Below are 17,121 nucleotides of genomic sequence, written 5' to 3'. Positions count from 1 at the left end.
TGGGTAGTTCTGAACCACTGGTCAGATCAGAGATCAGATCAGATCAGATCAGTCGCTCAGTCGTGTCCAACTCTTTGCAACCCCATGAATCGCAGCACGCCAGGCCTCCCTGTCCATCACCAACCCCCGGAGTTCACTGAGACTCATGTCCATCGAGTCAGTGATGCCATCCAGCCATCTCATCCTCTGTCTTCCCCTTCTCCTCTTGCCCCCAATCCCTCCCAGCATCAGAGTCTTTTCCAATGAGTCAACCCTTCGCATGATGTGGCCAACTTACTGGAGTTTCAGCTTTAGCATCATTCCCTCCAAAGAAATCCCAGGGCTGATCTCCTTCAGAATGGACTGGCTGGATCTCCTTGCAGTCCAAGGGACTCTCAAGAGTCTTCTCCAACACCACAGTTCAAAAGCATCAATTCTTCTGCCCTCAGCCTTCTTCACAGTCCAACTCTCACATCCATATATGACCACTGGAAAAACCATAGCCTTGACTAGACGAACCTTTGTTGGCAAAGTAATGTCTCTGCTTTTGAATATGCTATCTAGGTTGGTCCTAACTTTCCTTCCAAGGAGTAAGCGTCTTTTAATTTCATGGCTGCAGTCACCACCTGTAGTGATTTTGGAGCCCAGAAAAATAAAGTCTGACACTGTTTCCACTGTTTCCCCATCTATTTCCCATGAAGTGATGGGACCGGATGCCATGATCTTCATTTTCTGAATGTTGAGCTTTAAGCCAAATTTATCACTCTCCACTTTCACCTTCATCAAGAGGCTTTTTAGTTCCTCTTCACTTTCTGCCATAAGGGTAGTGTCATCTGCATATCTGAGGTAATTGATATTTCTCCCGGCAATCTTGATTCTAGCTTGTGTTTCTTCCAGTCCAGCGTTTCTCATGATGTACTCTGCATATAAGTTAGATAAACAGGGTGACAATATACAGCCTTGATGTACTCCTTTTCCTATTTGGAAGCAGTCTGTTGTTTCATGTCCAGTTCTAACTGTTGCTTCCTGACCTGCATACAAATTTCTCAGATCAGGTGTTCTGGTATTCCCATCTCTTTCAGAATTTTCCACAGTTTATTGTGATCCACACAGTCAAAGGCTTTGGCATAGTCAATAAAGCAGAAATAGATGTTTTTCTGGAACTCTCTTGCTTTTTCCATGATCGAGTGGATGTTGGCATTTTGGTCTCTGGTTCCTCCGCCTTTTCTAAAACCAGCTTGAACATCAGAAAGTTCATGGTTCACATGTTGCTGAAGCCTGGCGTGGAGAATTTTGAGCATTACTTTACTAGCGTGTGAAATGAGTGCAATTGTGTGGCAGTTTGAGCATTCTTTGGCATTGCCTTTCTTTGGGATTGGAATGAAAACGGACCTTTTCCAGTCCTGTGGCCACTGCTCAGTTTTCCAAATTTGCTGGCATATTGAGTGCAGCACTTTCACAGCATCATCTTTCAGGATTTGGAATAGCTCAACTGGAATTCCATCACCCCCACTAGCTTTGTTCATAGTGATGCTTTCTAAGGCCCACTTGACTTCACATTCCAGGATGTTTGGCTCTAGGTCAGTGATCACACCATCGTGATTATCTGGGTCGTGAAGATCTTTTTTGCACAGTTCTTCTGTGTATTCTTGCCACCTCTTCTTAATATCTTCTGCTTCTGTTAGGTCCATACCATTTCTGTCCTTTATTGAGCCCATCTTTGCATGAAATGTTCCTTTGGTATCTCTGATTTTCTTGAAGAGATCTCTAGTCTTTCCCATTCTGTTGTTTTCCTCTATTTCTTTGCATTGATCGCTGAAGAAGGCTTTCTTATCTCTTCTTGCTATTCTTTGGAACTCTGCATTCAGATGTTTATATCTTTCCTTTTCTCCTTTGCTTTCTGCTTCTCTTCTTTTCACAGCTATTTGTAAGGCCTCCCCAGACAGACATTTTACTTTTTGCATTTCTTTTCCATGGGGATGGAATCTTGATGGAGTCTTGATCTCTGTTTCCTGTACAATGTCATGAACCTCATTTCATAGCTCATCAGGCACTCTATCTATCAGATCTAGGCCCTTAAATCTATTTCTCACTTCCACTGTATAATCATAAGGGATTTGATTTAGGTCATACCTGAATGGTCTAGTGGTTTTCCCTACTTTCTTCAATTTCAGTCTGAATTTGGCAATCAGGAGTTCATGGTCTGAGCCACAGTCAGCTCCTGGTCTTGTTTTTGCTGACTGTATAGAGCTTCTCCATCTTCGGCTGCAAAGAATATAATCAATCTGATTTCGGTGTTGATCATCTGGTGATGTCCATGTGTAGAGTCTTCTCTTGTGTTGTTGGAAGAGGGTGTTTGTTATACCAGTGCATTTTCTTGGCAAAACTCTATTAGTCTTTGCCCTGCTTCATTCCGTATTCCAAGGCCAAATTTGCCTGTTACTCCAGGTGTTTCTTGACTTCCTACTTTTGCATTCCAGTCCCCTATAATGAAAAGGATATCTTTTTTGGGTGTTAGTTCTAAAAGGTCTTTTAGGTCTTCATAGAATCGTTCAACTTCAGCTTCTTCAGCGTTACTGGTTGGGGCATAGACTTGGATTACTGTGATATTGAATGGTTTGCCTTGGAAATGAACAGAGATCATTCTGTCGTTTTTGAGATTGCATCCAAGTACTGCATTTCGGACTCTTTTGTGGACCATGATGGGTACTCCATTTCTTCTGAGGGATTCCTGCCTGCAGTAGTAGATATAACGGTCATCTAAGTTAAATTCACCCATTCCAGTCCATTTCAGTTTGCTGATTCCTAGAATGTCAACATTCACTCTTGCCATCTCTTGTTTGACCACTTCCAATTTGCCTTGATTCATGGACCTGACATTCCAGGTTCCTATGCAATATTGCTCTTTACAGCATCGGACCTTGCTTCTATCACCAGTCACATCCACAGCTGGGTATTCTTTTTGCTTTGGCTCCATCCCTTCATTCTTTTTGGAGTTATTTCTCCACTGATCTCCAGTAGCATATTGGGCACCTACTGACCTGGGGAGTTCATCTTTCAGTGTCCTATCATTTTGCCTTTTCATACTGTTCATGGGGTTCTCAAGGCAAGAATACTGAAGTGGTTTGCCCTTCCCTTCTCCAGTGGACCACATTCTGTCAGATCTCTCCACCATGACCCGCCCATCTTGGGTTGCCCCACGGGCATGGCTTAGTTTCATTGAGTTAGACAAGGCTGTGGTCCTTGTGTGATTAGATTGACTAGTTTTCTGTGAGTATGGTTTCAGTGTGTCTGCCCTCTGATGCCCTCTTGCAACACCTATTGTCTTACTTGGGTTTCTCTTACCTTGGGTGTGGGGTATCTCTTCACGGCTGCTCCAGCAAAGCGCAGCCAATGCTCCTTACCTTGGACGAGGGGTATCTCCTCACCACCACCCTTCCTGACCTTCAACGTGGGATAGCTCTAGGCCCTCCTGTGCCCACGCAGCCACGGAGTGGGGTTGGTCCTCCCACCCGCCACCCCTGGCCTCGGGCTTAAGGGCGTAGGGTATCTCCTCCCGGCTGCCGCCCCTGACCTCAGACAGGGGGTAACTCCTCTCGTTGCTGCCCCTGACCTCGGACACTGGGTATCTCCTCTCGGGCACCTCCCCTGACCTCGGACGTGGGGTAACTCCTCTTGGCCTCCGCCCTTCAGGCATGGGGTCCTCTCGACTTCTGCCCCTGACCTCGGACGTGGGGTAGCTCCTCTCGGCCACGCTTAGCGTGCCCGTCGCAGCCGCCTAATTTGGCTTTCTCATCTAAAAAACAATAGGAATCATGCAGAATGTAATTCAGAGGAAAATCATGAGGTTAAATACTGATAGGCTAACACAGGTTAAATACTAGTAGATCTGTGCTTCTTCAAGAGCAATCTCTGGACCAACAAAACCAGTACCATATAGGAGGTTATAAAAAAATGCATTTTTCAGTCTCATCACAAACCTAATGAATCAGAAATTTTAGGGTGGTGCCCAGCAATCTGTGGTGTAATCTTTCTTCCAGGTGACTGTATGCACAATAAATGTGGAGAGTTATGGGTAGGGTGAATTTTTTTTTAGTGTCTGGCACAATATAAGTGAAAATAATGGGGCTGTTGTTAATACAGCCAGATAAATAGTCCAGTGGTGCTTCTCCAGGTACATTACTGATGTTTTAGCAGGATATTTTCTTGTTATACAAGACTGTTCCTCACATGTCAATTTTCAGCATTCTTGGATCTTCGGTGCTAAACATCAGCTACAAATACTCCAAATTTTGTGACAAACAAAATATGCCTTCCCTGCATTTCCCAAAACCACATTTTGCAGGAGAGGGACTCAGTTATATCACCAGTTAAGAACCATAACTCAGTAATCAGAATGGTCCCCTGATATGCTTCCTTGTCAGATTATAAATGGACTTCTGTGAAAGGGAGACGTTGGTACGCATTAGAAGAAATTTGAGTGGCAAAGCAGCACTGACATTTTGGATCCTCTGAATCAGACTCTGCAGGGAATATAAAGATGAATTAGAAATGATTTCTGCCCTCAAGGAGTTTCAGCATAATTGGAGGAGTTAAAGTAATTGCAAAAATAATTATATCAGATGGAATAGTGGAAGTCTCTAAGAAATGCCAACTGATACTGGAATTCTGAAAGAGTAACCACTAATAGCACAGGGAGCTAGGATACATTGCTTGATGAAGTCAGTATTTGAGACAATAAATAAATGCCTTTGACTAAAAGGATTTAGATTTCCTCAGTTTAACAGAAAGTAAATAATAACACTATGTCATTTTTATGGATAAGAAGAAACAGATGTATGTGAGTAAAAGAGTGAGAGATACAAAGACATGAGGTGATTATGAGTAAAAAAAATCCTTTCAGAACTAATAATCCACTGTTTCCGAATACAAATCAACTAGGAAAGTTCTCAAAAATGCTAGCACCATCCTAGCACCTAGCATCTACCAACTCTCCACAAATTCTTATCAATAGAGATCTCTATTTCTTCTTGCCAATCAGCGAGAAGTTTCAAAGTCTTTAATCAAATACTGCCTCCTTCATCAGAGATGGAAGGAGATACTCCCAAAGAATTCCACATGTTAACAGAGGAGCACAAATGTTTTCAGTTTTCAAAATTCTCATGCTGTTCCTAGTCTTGGTGTTACTAGAGGAAAGGTGTGGTGGGAGGAGGGGAACGAAGACAACCTGTGCTGCTCATCTGGGACACAGGGGTCTCCTTAAGGCTTGTACAGCAAAAATCACGAGCATCATGCTAATCAGCTATTAATGGTGGCCGGGAGAGGACTGTGAGGCCACAGTTAGCAAGAACAATGCCATAAACAATTAACAATGTCTACCATGAAAAAGTGTTAACTTGTGATTAGAAAGAAAGTTTGCCCCATATAATTTCTATGCAGTGGTAAAAAAAAATGCCTTAAGCTATTATTTAGTCAATAGGATAAATGAATGTGTATTAAACTCGGGGCACTTGATATTGGAATTCTGTTGAAGTATTTGATTTCTATTTAGACAGATCTACACAGAGATCTACACAGATCTCTGAAACATTGTCTTCCATCCTAATAGCATGTCCTTTTCTCCATTTGGAATCAGACTAGCAGTAATAAGCTGTACTTTGTTAGTTCATTCATTCATTCAGACTGTCATTCACCTCTTGGTTACCTACTACTGTGTAACAGATCTCTCCCAAACTTGGTGGTCTGAACCAACAATAATCATGTTATTACCTCTCCTAGTTTCTAAGGCTCAGAAATTTTGGAAAGGCTCTGATAGGTGGTTTTGGTTCAGGGTTCTCATTTGGTTTCAAGTCAGATGGTGGCTGGAGGGAAGAGAGGACAAGGCTGGGGCAGCTGGGGGATGGGGGAGTGCAGGGGGAATGCAGCTGGGTACCTCATTCTCTTCATACGGTTTCAGGGCCTCTTCAAGTGGGTTGATTTGGACTGCAAAGGGAAGATGTATCACCATGTATAACCTCGTCTCTGAAGTTACACAGTATCAATTCCACAGTATCCTATTGGATATAAGCAAAAAAAAAAAAATGCCCTTCACCCCTCCAAGATTGAAGATGTGGAGACTAATTCTCTACCTCTTGATGAAGATGTAACTGCTGCTGCTGCTAAGTCACTTAAGTCGTGTCCGACTCTGTGCGACCCCATAGATGGCAGCCCACCAGGCTCTGCCATCCCTGGGATTCTCCAGGCAAGAACACTGGAGTGGGTTGCCATTTCCTTCTCCAGTGCATGAAAGTGAAAAGTGAAAGTGAAGTCGCTCAGTCGTGTCCGACTCTTCGCAACCCCATGGACTGAAGCCTACCAGGCTCCTCCATCCATGGGATTTTCCAGGCAAGAGTACTGGAGTGGGTTGCCATTGAAGATGTGACTAGGTTTTATTAACAGAAAAACATGGAGGCTGGGAGATACTACTGTCATAATCTTTGGAAAATATGATCAGCCATAGTCACAAATGTTTGCTGAGAACCTGTGATGTGCCAGGCTACAGACATACTGAGAATCACGAAGACAAACAAGGTCCTTCCTCCTGTGAGGTGTATGTCCTACTGAAGATGAGTGAAGAGATGAACAAAAAGTAAACATACCAGGAAGCCCATTTGGGATAGTGATAAGTGACATAAAGAATATTTAAAAATTAGAGTAATTGGGTCTAAGGGAGGTTTTAGAGAAAGGTGGTTAGGATAGGGCTCTCTTAATCAGAGAACTTAATGATGAGAGGAAACCAGTTACATAGACATCTTGGGGGAAAACAGATTCTAGACAGGTGGAAGAGCAAATGCATAGCATGTGAAGTAGGAGGGAGTTTGGTATGCTTGAGAAACAGCAAAATGCAGAATAGTGAGCAGCAAGGAAGGTGACACAGAATGAGGTCCGAGAAGCAAACTGGGGACAGCTCAGGGAGAGCTTCAAGGGTAAGAGAAGAATGGATTTTGTTTCAGTCCTCATGTAAGCTCTATGAGTGGAGGTACTTACTCTGCTTATTCACTTGTTGGCACCACATGACACAGAACTCGGAAACAGCTGACACTCACCAGAGATCTGTTGGACTGAGAATGAATCAAGGGCATCAAAACTCACTGAGGGAATACTTAGCGTCACACTCCCAACCCAAGGCAAGCTCCATGTGGCAGGAACATTTTCCAAGGTGATAGAGTGGTTGAGATCTCATGTCAAATCTTTAACTTAAGACTGGCTGGGCTACTCAATTGTATCTATTACCACCTAAATGAAGATGCATAAGAGGGAATTAATTACAATGTGTCTTGCCCTGCCCCTGAATAATTAAATATTTTATTGTGATGTTACAATCTGAATTTATTATCCTTTGCTGGGGAACAAAATTAAACATAACGAGGGCTGTTAGTCTCCTCACAGTTCTGCTTGTATCCTGTATCTTATATCATTTTTACCACTTTGATTAATGAGTTTAATTTACTCTGACTGGAGTATGTAGCACTCAGTGCGGTGGGGGGAGGTGAGACTATTAAAATCCTTTTAATTATACTAATAATGCCAAATCTGCATGTGTTAACAAGGGTGCACCATTAATTAGCTTTTGGAGGTGGTTTCTGGAAAGGTAGCAGAGTAGCTTAAAGTTGCCTCGGTGATACCAGGAGATAACTATTAAGCTGATAAACAGAGTGTGACATTACGTATTCCCTCAAGATGAAGAGCCTTTGGTATCTCAAGGTGTAGAAAATCGCACATGATAGATGGACACATTCTTAACTTGCTGTGTGAGATGACTTCTGCTTACCCCTCCAGGTCCACTGTTTTCCCTCCTCCCTCTGCTCTCTGCCCCAGGGCTGCCCTGCATGCAACAGATCAATGGGACTTGCAGGCACTCTGCCTGTTGGTTGGATGTGGCTAATGGAAGCTCAGCAGGAGATGGGGGTATTTATTCCTTGGCTTTCCCTGGACCTACAACCACTTTAGCTCAAGACAACTCTCCTTACTCATCTCTCTCCCTCTGGTTCTGCTAACATCTTTCTATTTTGGTCCCCTTTCGATCTAGAAGAGGTAATCGCATTCCCTCCAGTCCTGGCCCAGGTCCTTACGCCCCTCTATGACTCTCCCACACCCTATCCCCATCTTTGTAAACAGTGCCTTTGAAAATGGACCCTCCCTGAAATAGCCCGCTTTGAGTGTACTGTTTCCTGTTGGAACTCTAATTGCTGCCCTCTTGTTAATACCAATGTTTGATATATTATAATTCTGTAAAAGTTTCATTAAAATTGACTGCATCATTCAAACAGGTTTCCATATTCTGTTTTTAAGATGAGATAGGATTATATTTAAAGGGTTATGCTTTTTCATATGGCCTTCCCAGGTGGCTCAGTGGTAAAGAATTCTCCTGCCAATGTAGGAGATGTGAGTTTGATCCCTGGGTTGGGAAGATTACCTGGAGGACAAAATGGTAACCTCATTTCTCTACTGTCAATATTTGTTTTGAGAAAAACCTAGAATATTTTGGATGGCTGGTAGGTGGGAAACAATCTTTAACAGTTGAAACAAGTGCTTCTAAAAATAAACCATTTTTTTAAATTACATATTTCCAACATATATGAAATAAATATAATGCGGTCAACGAATTTTCTCCTGGGTCACTATTTTAAAAACAGCACATCAGTTATTCTCTAAGAGAGGAATACACAGGCCTCAATGTTTATGCAAAGAAGTATATATTAGAAATATATATTCATAAATCAATGTACAGTATACACCTGCACTTATTTAAAAAAATGTTCTAGAATTCCAATTATTTGAGGAGAAAAAGGTGATGAAGCTTCTTAGTACCAAATTCTAAAACTTAGTCACAAAATTCTTTTTATGTTTGCTAGAGAGAAGTTGACACAGGAGTCTGTGCGAGGAGCGTCCTTAGGCCCTGGTCTCCTTTGCCTGACCTTCCACTCTCATGCCCACAACATTTTTCTCCTCCAGATTAGAGATTTCAGTGAGGTCCTTGTGTCTCAGTTGCAGGGGTGGTGAAGCCTGCTAGTCCACCCAGCACTCTTTCTCCCCTTAACACTTGCTAACAGATTTTACTGGGATTGGAAATGAATGTGGCCCCATAATGAGTTTTGGCCACTGAGATGTAAGCAGAAGTTATTGGGTAGGGTTTATGGACAATATACTTTAAATGTATGTCCCCTTGTCTTTTTATTTCCCACCTGGAAACTAAGTTTAATGGCTGGAACTCCAAGAACCCTTTTTGAAACGTTACCCTGCAGATAGATGCCATATCCTCAAGGAGAAGGGGCGGGAGGAAAGGAAATGTGCTAGGACACTAGTGGAGCCATGGGTCTGCAGCAGCCCTGGGTAACTCACCACTCGCTATGTCAGCAACTCTCCTGCTGAACCCACTGTCACTTGTACCTTAATGAAATGCCTAAGTAACACCCAGAGGAAATGACCCTGGGTACCATTTGCGCAAGAGGAGACTGGCTTCTTTTATGATTAAGACACATTTCTGAAATGTAGGTTTAGACAAGCTTTCACTCCTGAAGTGGGGTTAGAGCATAGATATAACCTTATTTTTACTAACCAGAATAGAAGATTTATCGATTCTCAGAATCCCCCTGTAAATTTCCGTGTTTAGATCTTTCTCTGGGTTCTTGATACACTTTTTCACTCTAAGGTTTATTTCATATGATTTGTAATTTTTTCAATAGTCTTGCTAAAGATGACATACCATGTTGGATTCTTTGTAGACTAGCATGTGTGATTCTGCTTCTTTTTGAAGTGGAAACTTACAATCCACCCTGCTATACTGTGAATCCAGAGAGCATGGACCACGTGTGTTTTGTTTCCCAAGTACCTGGTAGAGCCACCTCAATAGATAAATGTTCAGACAGTGAATGAATAAAAGAAGAGGTCAGTGAAAAAAATAAAAGAAAATAAGTTAGAATAGAGAGGCTCTTTAAAGGTTGAAGCAATGAGGGGAACTATAAAAGAGAATTTAATTTTGTCAAAGTGGAGGCTAGAGGGGAAGGGGCTACTAACTGAATCCTGTGTGTTGTGGAGTGAAGAAGTTAGGAGTTTGGGGACCAGGAGACAATGTCTATGAACTCTATTTTGTCTCGTTCCAGAAGCCAAACTGGAACAGAAGCCAAGTGTTTAAGAATTTAAGTACTTTGGTGTGACAAAGACCCTAAGCAGGAGGAATGACCTCAAGAACCCCAAACAATCTCTACATTCTGGTCAAGGGTATTTAAGCTCATCACAATCAGAACAACAAAAGCATTTTTGGTCACTCTTTAGTTAACAAATAACTCCAATCAGTAGGTATTAAGAGTGGGGAAATGTGCACAGCAGTAACTCATTTCACAACTGTGCCCATGACCTTGGCCCCTCTGGCCCCTCTGCTGCTGCTGCTGCTGCTAAGTTGCTTCAGTCATATCCGACGTTGTGTGACCCCATAGACGGCAGCCCACCAGGCTCCCCGTCCCTGGGATTCTCCAGGCAAGAAGACTGGAGTGGGTTGCCATTTCCTTCTCCAATGCATGATAGTGAAAAGTGAAAGTGAAGTCCCTCAGTCGTATCCGACTCCTAGTGACCCCATGGACTGCAGCCTACCAGCTCCCTCCATCCATGGGATTTTCCAGGCAAGAGTACTGGAGTGGCCCTTCTGCTAAGATGTGCTAATTCCCATCAATACGGTGCTCCCAAACCCAGCACTCAGGCACCCCTGGAGAGCGTGTCCTGGGTGTGACAGTTGTGCCTTTAAGCATTCTTGCCCTTCTGGTTCCTTGTTCTGCTGGCTCACTTATAACAAGTATTATGTAATCATCTGACCCTGAGCCAAGGACACAGGCCTGCGGAGGCCCCAGCTGATGTGGGAGCAAAGCTTTTAGCTTTGTGAGGCTGAGGCTGCTGGGCTAAGCAGTATCCTAGGACTTACAGATGTTGCTCTTGGGTAGTTAGTTATTCTGTTGCATTCTTTCCCTAAGAGGTGGACAAATCTTTGCAGATAAAGCAGTTACTTGAACACCCCAGTTCCACATGGGCTTGTTTATAACATACCACCAAAACATGTTTCCCATGGAATCCTGAGATTCACGGGGGGCTTACATGGTGATGGATGTGTTCCTCTTGTCTAGAGTTCTGAGTCACTATGTGATTTGTATGAATTTGCTTTGCTCTCCGGTAATAAAATCAAATCTACAACTGGTCAGATTTTCTTTTCTTACAGGAATAACGCTTATATTTATTATTCTGTGCCTGTTGCCAGACAATGAGTAGACTGGCTCTAGCAGGTTGGCAGGAACACAGGCAGTGCAGTATAAAGGACACTGAAACAAAGGCAAGGATACCTGCATTCTGGCATTTCCTCTACCATCACCAGGTTCCTGATGCTGAGATAACGCTCAAACAACTTCTCTTTGGAGAAACTCTCCCTGATCTCACTGCATCCTCCCCTATCTCCCGTGGTTTCATCCTTCTCCTCTCTGCTCCTTGTATTTCCCTGAGTTTTACTTGATGAAGCTTTGCTTCAGATAATAAAGCAAACAAAACAACAAAGGTCTGACCTTGAAACACTTTTAAAGAGCATACACACTGGAAGGTGGAATGAGGATATAAACATTCCCCGCCCCCCTCCCCCACCCAACAGGAGTATTTCTCATCAGCTCCATGTTAAATACCATGTCTTCCATCAATACCACCCTATTTGGATAACTTTCTTTTTGTTGTTTAAGCCCAGTTGTTTCTGCATTCCCCTATTCCTTGCCTTCCCTGGTTTGTGAAGGTCAGTCATGAGTAAGGTGCCATCCTAATACTGGGGGAAAGATGCTGAATATGATTCTGGCTATTGTCCATCCTCATTCTTTACTGGCCTCCATGGAGGCGCCCCCTGTTCTGCTGGTCCCTGGCCATCCTAGACAGGTGTCTGCTGAGGTGCACCTGGCCCTGCCTGTTCTCTGGAGCTGGAGTCCACGACACCCTTCTGCAGCCCTCACATGATGTTATTAGACTCAGAACAGTAGATCAGAAATGCACATGACACCTGTGACCAGGGCAATGAATTTGGATATTCTTTCCTTCTACTATAAATATGTTCTTCCTATTCAAAAGAAGATGGCTCCTTATATGTTTTGCCTCTTCAACGTCCATCAACAACTCTTACCAAAAGATTCTGCTTATCTGCATAGCAACAAACTCAATTTGCTTATACCTGTGAATCATGAATCTGCTTATGAACAAATATGTTTTGTTCATTTAAAATTTGACCCTTTATATCCACTAAGCCCTATATTTGGAAGGAACAAGATTGGTAACTGTTCAGTAATAAAATGTTTAAATACTTAAACATGTTAACATTTTATTAGTAAACATTAGAGTATATTCTACTCTAGGTGCAGATAATTATATCTACTGTTTTCACTTTTAAATAGACTAACTAGGACTTCAAAAGAAAACCTCAAGATACTTTAAGTCCTGTTTTTCAACTTGTTTTACAAAGAAAAATAGATTTCATTCACATAATCTAGTAGTCATATTTAATTATACATATCTACATTTCAAAGAACATATTTGCCTTGAGCCAGGGAAAACAGAATCCCAACACAGTTCATATTGAATGTGTGCATCCTAGAACATCACATAGAAGCTGACATATGCACTGGAATTATTCATACCACTTGTATACTTTAGGGGATGAACATCTTGAAGATAAACTCAGAATTTTATGAATAGTAAGTCAAATCTTGATCTTCTTTTTGCAATAACTGAAAGCAGAGGGGTAAATAATCAAAACAGCAAATAATCTAAAAATAACTTAACTTTAATTATGAAATACGTTACACATCTAACCCATTCCAGATGCAGCTAATGATGTTTTACCCAAATTCATAGTGAAACTGATCTAGATACGTATTAGTGTGGGGCAAGCTATGGAAGCAGGTAAGACTGTCTGGAATAAGATACAAAGACAAAGTAGATTCAAAATTCAAATATAATTCCATTGCTTTTTAACTTCCGGGCAAGTCTGTTATTTTAAAGAATCACACGTTTCACATCATTCTCAGAGGACAGGTCTGATTTTTTGTCTCAGATGTAAGCAACTCAAATGTTAAAAGTCACAAAAGGCAGTCAAACACTTGCATTTATTTTATCAGTCCATATTCACCATTGGGCTTTCCCAAGTGACTCAGAGGTAAAGAACCCACCTGCCAATTCAGGAGACACAGGTTCAGTCCCTGGGTCAAGAAGATATCCTGGAAGAATGCATGGCAACCTACTCACACTTCTTGCCCGGAGAATCCCATGGACAGACAGAGAAGCCTGGCAGGCTATGGTCCACAGGGTCACAAAGAGTTGGACACGATGGAAGTGACACAGCACGCAGGCATGAATGCATGGATCCACAATTAGCCCACCAGTATATCTCAACCAAATTTGACAATTTGGACTTGACCAAAATGACCTATAGTTTCCCAACTTTGTGTTACATGACTTTCTTTGCCAGACACACTTTCTCTGCTCCTGTCACAGAATTCAACTCAGGAGGGTGTAACAGAAATGGTTTCTGAGGTTTGAAGTCTGAAAGAAATTACCAAAAACAAACAAACAAACAAACAAACCAGCAATAACAACCAATAATAATTGAGCATGCCTTTCTCACTCCTCAGACGTCTTGGAGGCTGCTCTTGGTTGGGGGTGTCCCTCACCTAAGGCAGGATGATGGTGGCCACAAAGAAAATGAAAAAGTCGCTGGAGTTAGTCAACTCTAGGCTCCAACTGCTTATGAAAAGTGGAAAGTATGTGCTGGGGTACAAGCAGACTCTGAAAATGAGCAGCAAGGCAAAGTAAAACTGGTTATACTTGCCAACAACTGCCCAGTCTTGAGGAAATCTGATATAGAGTATTATGCCCTGTTGGCCAAAACTGGTGTCCATCACTACAGTAGCAATAATGTTGAATTGGGCACAGCATGTGGAAAATACTACAGAGTATGCACACTGGTATTATTGATCCAGGTGATTCTGATTATCATTAGAAGCATGCCAGAACAGACTGGTGAAAAGTAAATCATATATAATTTTCCTTAATAAAACTGACTAGAGATTGTTTTTTTTTTTGTAATAATAATTGAGCCCTTCCTCTATGACAATAATCACAGCAAGAGTCAGACATGTGTCCTCCCATGACACTTTGAATTGTGCTAAGGTTTGGAAACTGTCAGAAATATTTAAGGCCCTGCAGAGCAAAGACAAACTGAGCTTGTCTCAAAACACCAGAAAGTACACGACACTCTTATACTCTGGGAAATCAAAGACTCAGAGCAAGGCAGAGTGAAAGAGAAATAATGATGTTAAGAAAAAGAGCTCAAGTAAATAAATAAGGTGCAATTTATGAGCTATCACTGTCTTCCACATTTGCCTTGTTTTGTGATATCATGCCAGTACTAAAGCGTGTTTTACAAACCTTACAGTCGACATAAGCATTGAAATTAAGAGTAACACACTTCAGATGGATTAAGCTCGGTTCTGAGGCATAAGAATTGACAATAAAGTCTTTGTTTCTTTATACTGGACATTGAAAAACACAACAAAAGGATCTGTAACTGATAAGCAAAGACAGAACACAGTCACTAAATTTTACTAGAGACCATTGCAGCTTGTTCTACCTTTATTGTCATAGTGTTTTGCTTATTTTTTCACCATGAATGTCTTTCTACATTGTAGGTACAATGTGCGTGTTTGTCTTAATCTCTCTACTAAACTCTAACCGATTTAAACTAAGAGACGGATTTATTTCTCCCTGAGAAAAAATAATGCCAAAGAAGTTAGCCCAGTGCCCTCCACACAATAGGATCTCAGTAACTACCTCTTGAACTGAACTTTGCCTGCAGATCATAGAGACATGAAACACTTAACAGTCATTTAAGAAATGGGGTAGCCTAATGGTCTACAGCAAACTTTCTGTGTTCAAATCCTGGCTCTGATACTTACAAGCTGTTTAACCTTGGACAAATATCCCTTTGCCTCACTTTCTTCATAAGTAAAATTGTAATAATGCCACTGAGTATTAAAAATGTCAATTTATATATAATACTTCAAACACGCTGGCATATATGTAATTATTACCATTATATTGTTCTTAATTTAGTTGTCCATGAAAATTACATTGGATTGAGGTTCCAAAGTAAGAGGAGAAAATAAAAATGTTTCATTCCTCATGAAGGATATTGTTTGCAAGAGATTACAAACTTATAAATCTTCCTCTTTCTTCTGTTCAAGGTAAAATATGGGGAACCCACTACGGAAATGTCATCTCCTACTCTCTACACAGAGAGCTCCTAATTCATCCCCCTCTAAAATACTCATTATTTAAGAATATTAGACAGACAGAACTTATGGAAAAAGGGACAAAGTATGTTTTGCTTCTCAAGATGACTGTTTTTGTTGGGCATTACTTCTGATTTCACTTCAGTTTGGGCTCCAAGAGCCAGGAAAGTTTTGTAGTTGGTGTCTGATAAATGACAGAAAACAAATACAGTGGATAATCTATCTCACCACACAGCAGAGAACCAAGACAATTTAATAAGGCCTCAGCCTGGCTGATTAACAGTCTATAAATCACTATTTTGCTTCTTGTGCTGATGAGGAATAAGATGCTAGCATCACTTTGAGAAGCCAAAGAATAGCAGGTGTTCCACAAACAGGTCAATGTGACTTTCTTCATCAAGACTTTCTTCCCTGGCCTATCCTTGTCTCTCCTAATCTCCCATTTTACTACACTTCTTAACATCTTTGAGGATCACTGAGGTGCCCAAAGGGCCAAGTGCATCCTTTTTCTCTAACTCCTCCTTGATTAAAGGTCTTGCCCAGCTTAAACAGTTAATTTACAGTAAATATTCCTTAGTGGAGCTCTTAACACACTGTGTTAAATCTTTAGCAGATCAAGCAGACCAAAAAAATAAGGATATAGAAGAAAGGAGAAACAATAAATAATTTTGGTTTTATAGCTATGCATTAAAATGTAGTCCCTAGAGAGGCTACACATTTTTACAAGGCCACAAAGAAGAACATCTCAACAAAATCCTCAAATAAATTGTTCAGGTTTTTCAGATTAGTAGAGGAATGTAGGTAAGAGAGTCCAGGGTGATTAAATTTTGAAAGGCCCTGCCTATGTCAGGGTAGAGCAAAGTCCCCCAAAACAGTGCTTGGGAAGTGAGAATGAACGCAGGGTATGATCAATACAGTTTATGGAGGAGGACAATGGCAAAATGGAAACATCATTTGATTATCTTCCCTATGAGTCTTGGGGACAGAGATTAATGTTTCAGTTGCAAAGTTCCTGTTATTTTCTCTAACATCTATTCATCTTAGTTTTAATGAACATTGTATCAATATATTACTTAAGAAACTGGTAAAGGTGACACTTTAGGCAAGTTTAATCTAGTGGAACTCTTGGTCCACCACCCCTTCCACTTCCAGCCATGAATCTGGGTCACTTCTAAAAGTTCCGACAGAAGAGGAAGAAGGTGAAACACATCTAAGAGCTGGCTGGCAGACTCATGGAAATGAAATATTGCTGAGCAGAGCTATTTGGTAATTACAGGCCATTCAAACACTTCCTCTCAGCACTGGAAAAGTGACAATGATTAAGTTGGGTTTTGCCCTCAATGTGGTAGAAAAGAAAAGAGAAAGCAAAAACAAACAAACAAACAAAAAAACACAAGAAAATACAATCTAATCCAGAAATGGTTATAGAAATAGTACAGGACCAGGAAGGGAATGCCAGTTAGTGGGAAATAAGAGGTAGGGAAAGGGTTTATGAGGGATACAGAAAAGAGGCAACTTTTTAGCTGGTCCAGGGAGAGAAGGGTAATAAGATGGTCCTGATTGAAGGTGGAAGTCTTGCAAACAAGAAAGAACACAGTCCATGGACAGCTTGGGGAACTCTGCTGCTGCTGCTAAGTCGCTTCAGTTGTGTCCGACCCTGTGAGACCCCATAGACAGCAGCCCACCAGGCTCCGCCATCCCTGGGATTCTCCAGGCAAGAACACTGGAGTGGGTTGCCATTTCCTTCCCCAATGGGTAAAAGTGAAAAGTGAAAGTGAACTCTAAGGACCTCCAAAGTGAG

At 41.5% G+C, this 17,121-nt stretch overlaps 1 protein-coding gene and 1 pseudogene across 1 annotated transcript in view; one reads left to right on the top strand and one right to left on the bottom strand.

The window, feature by feature from the left end:
- SUCLG2 (succinate-CoA ligase GDP-forming subunit beta) overlaps positions 1-17,121 on the bottom strand; it is a 515,982-nt gene that overhangs the window by 55,810 nt on the left and 443,051 nt on the right. The window lies entirely within an intron of this gene.
- On the top strand, positions 13,714-14,060 carry LOC109576020 (large ribosomal subunit protein eL30 pseudogene; annotated as a pseudogene).

This window comes from Bos indicus, chromosome 22 (genome assembly GCF_029378745.1).
Source record: "Bos indicus isolate NIAB-ARS_2022 breed Sahiwal x Tharparkar chromosome 22, NIAB-ARS_B.indTharparkar_mat_pri_1.0, whole genome shotgun sequence".
Classification (NCBI taxonomy): Eukaryota; Metazoa; Chordata; class Mammalia; order Artiodactyla; family Bovidae; genus Bos; species Bos indicus.
This window is presented reverse-complemented; position numbering and strand designations above follow the sequence as displayed.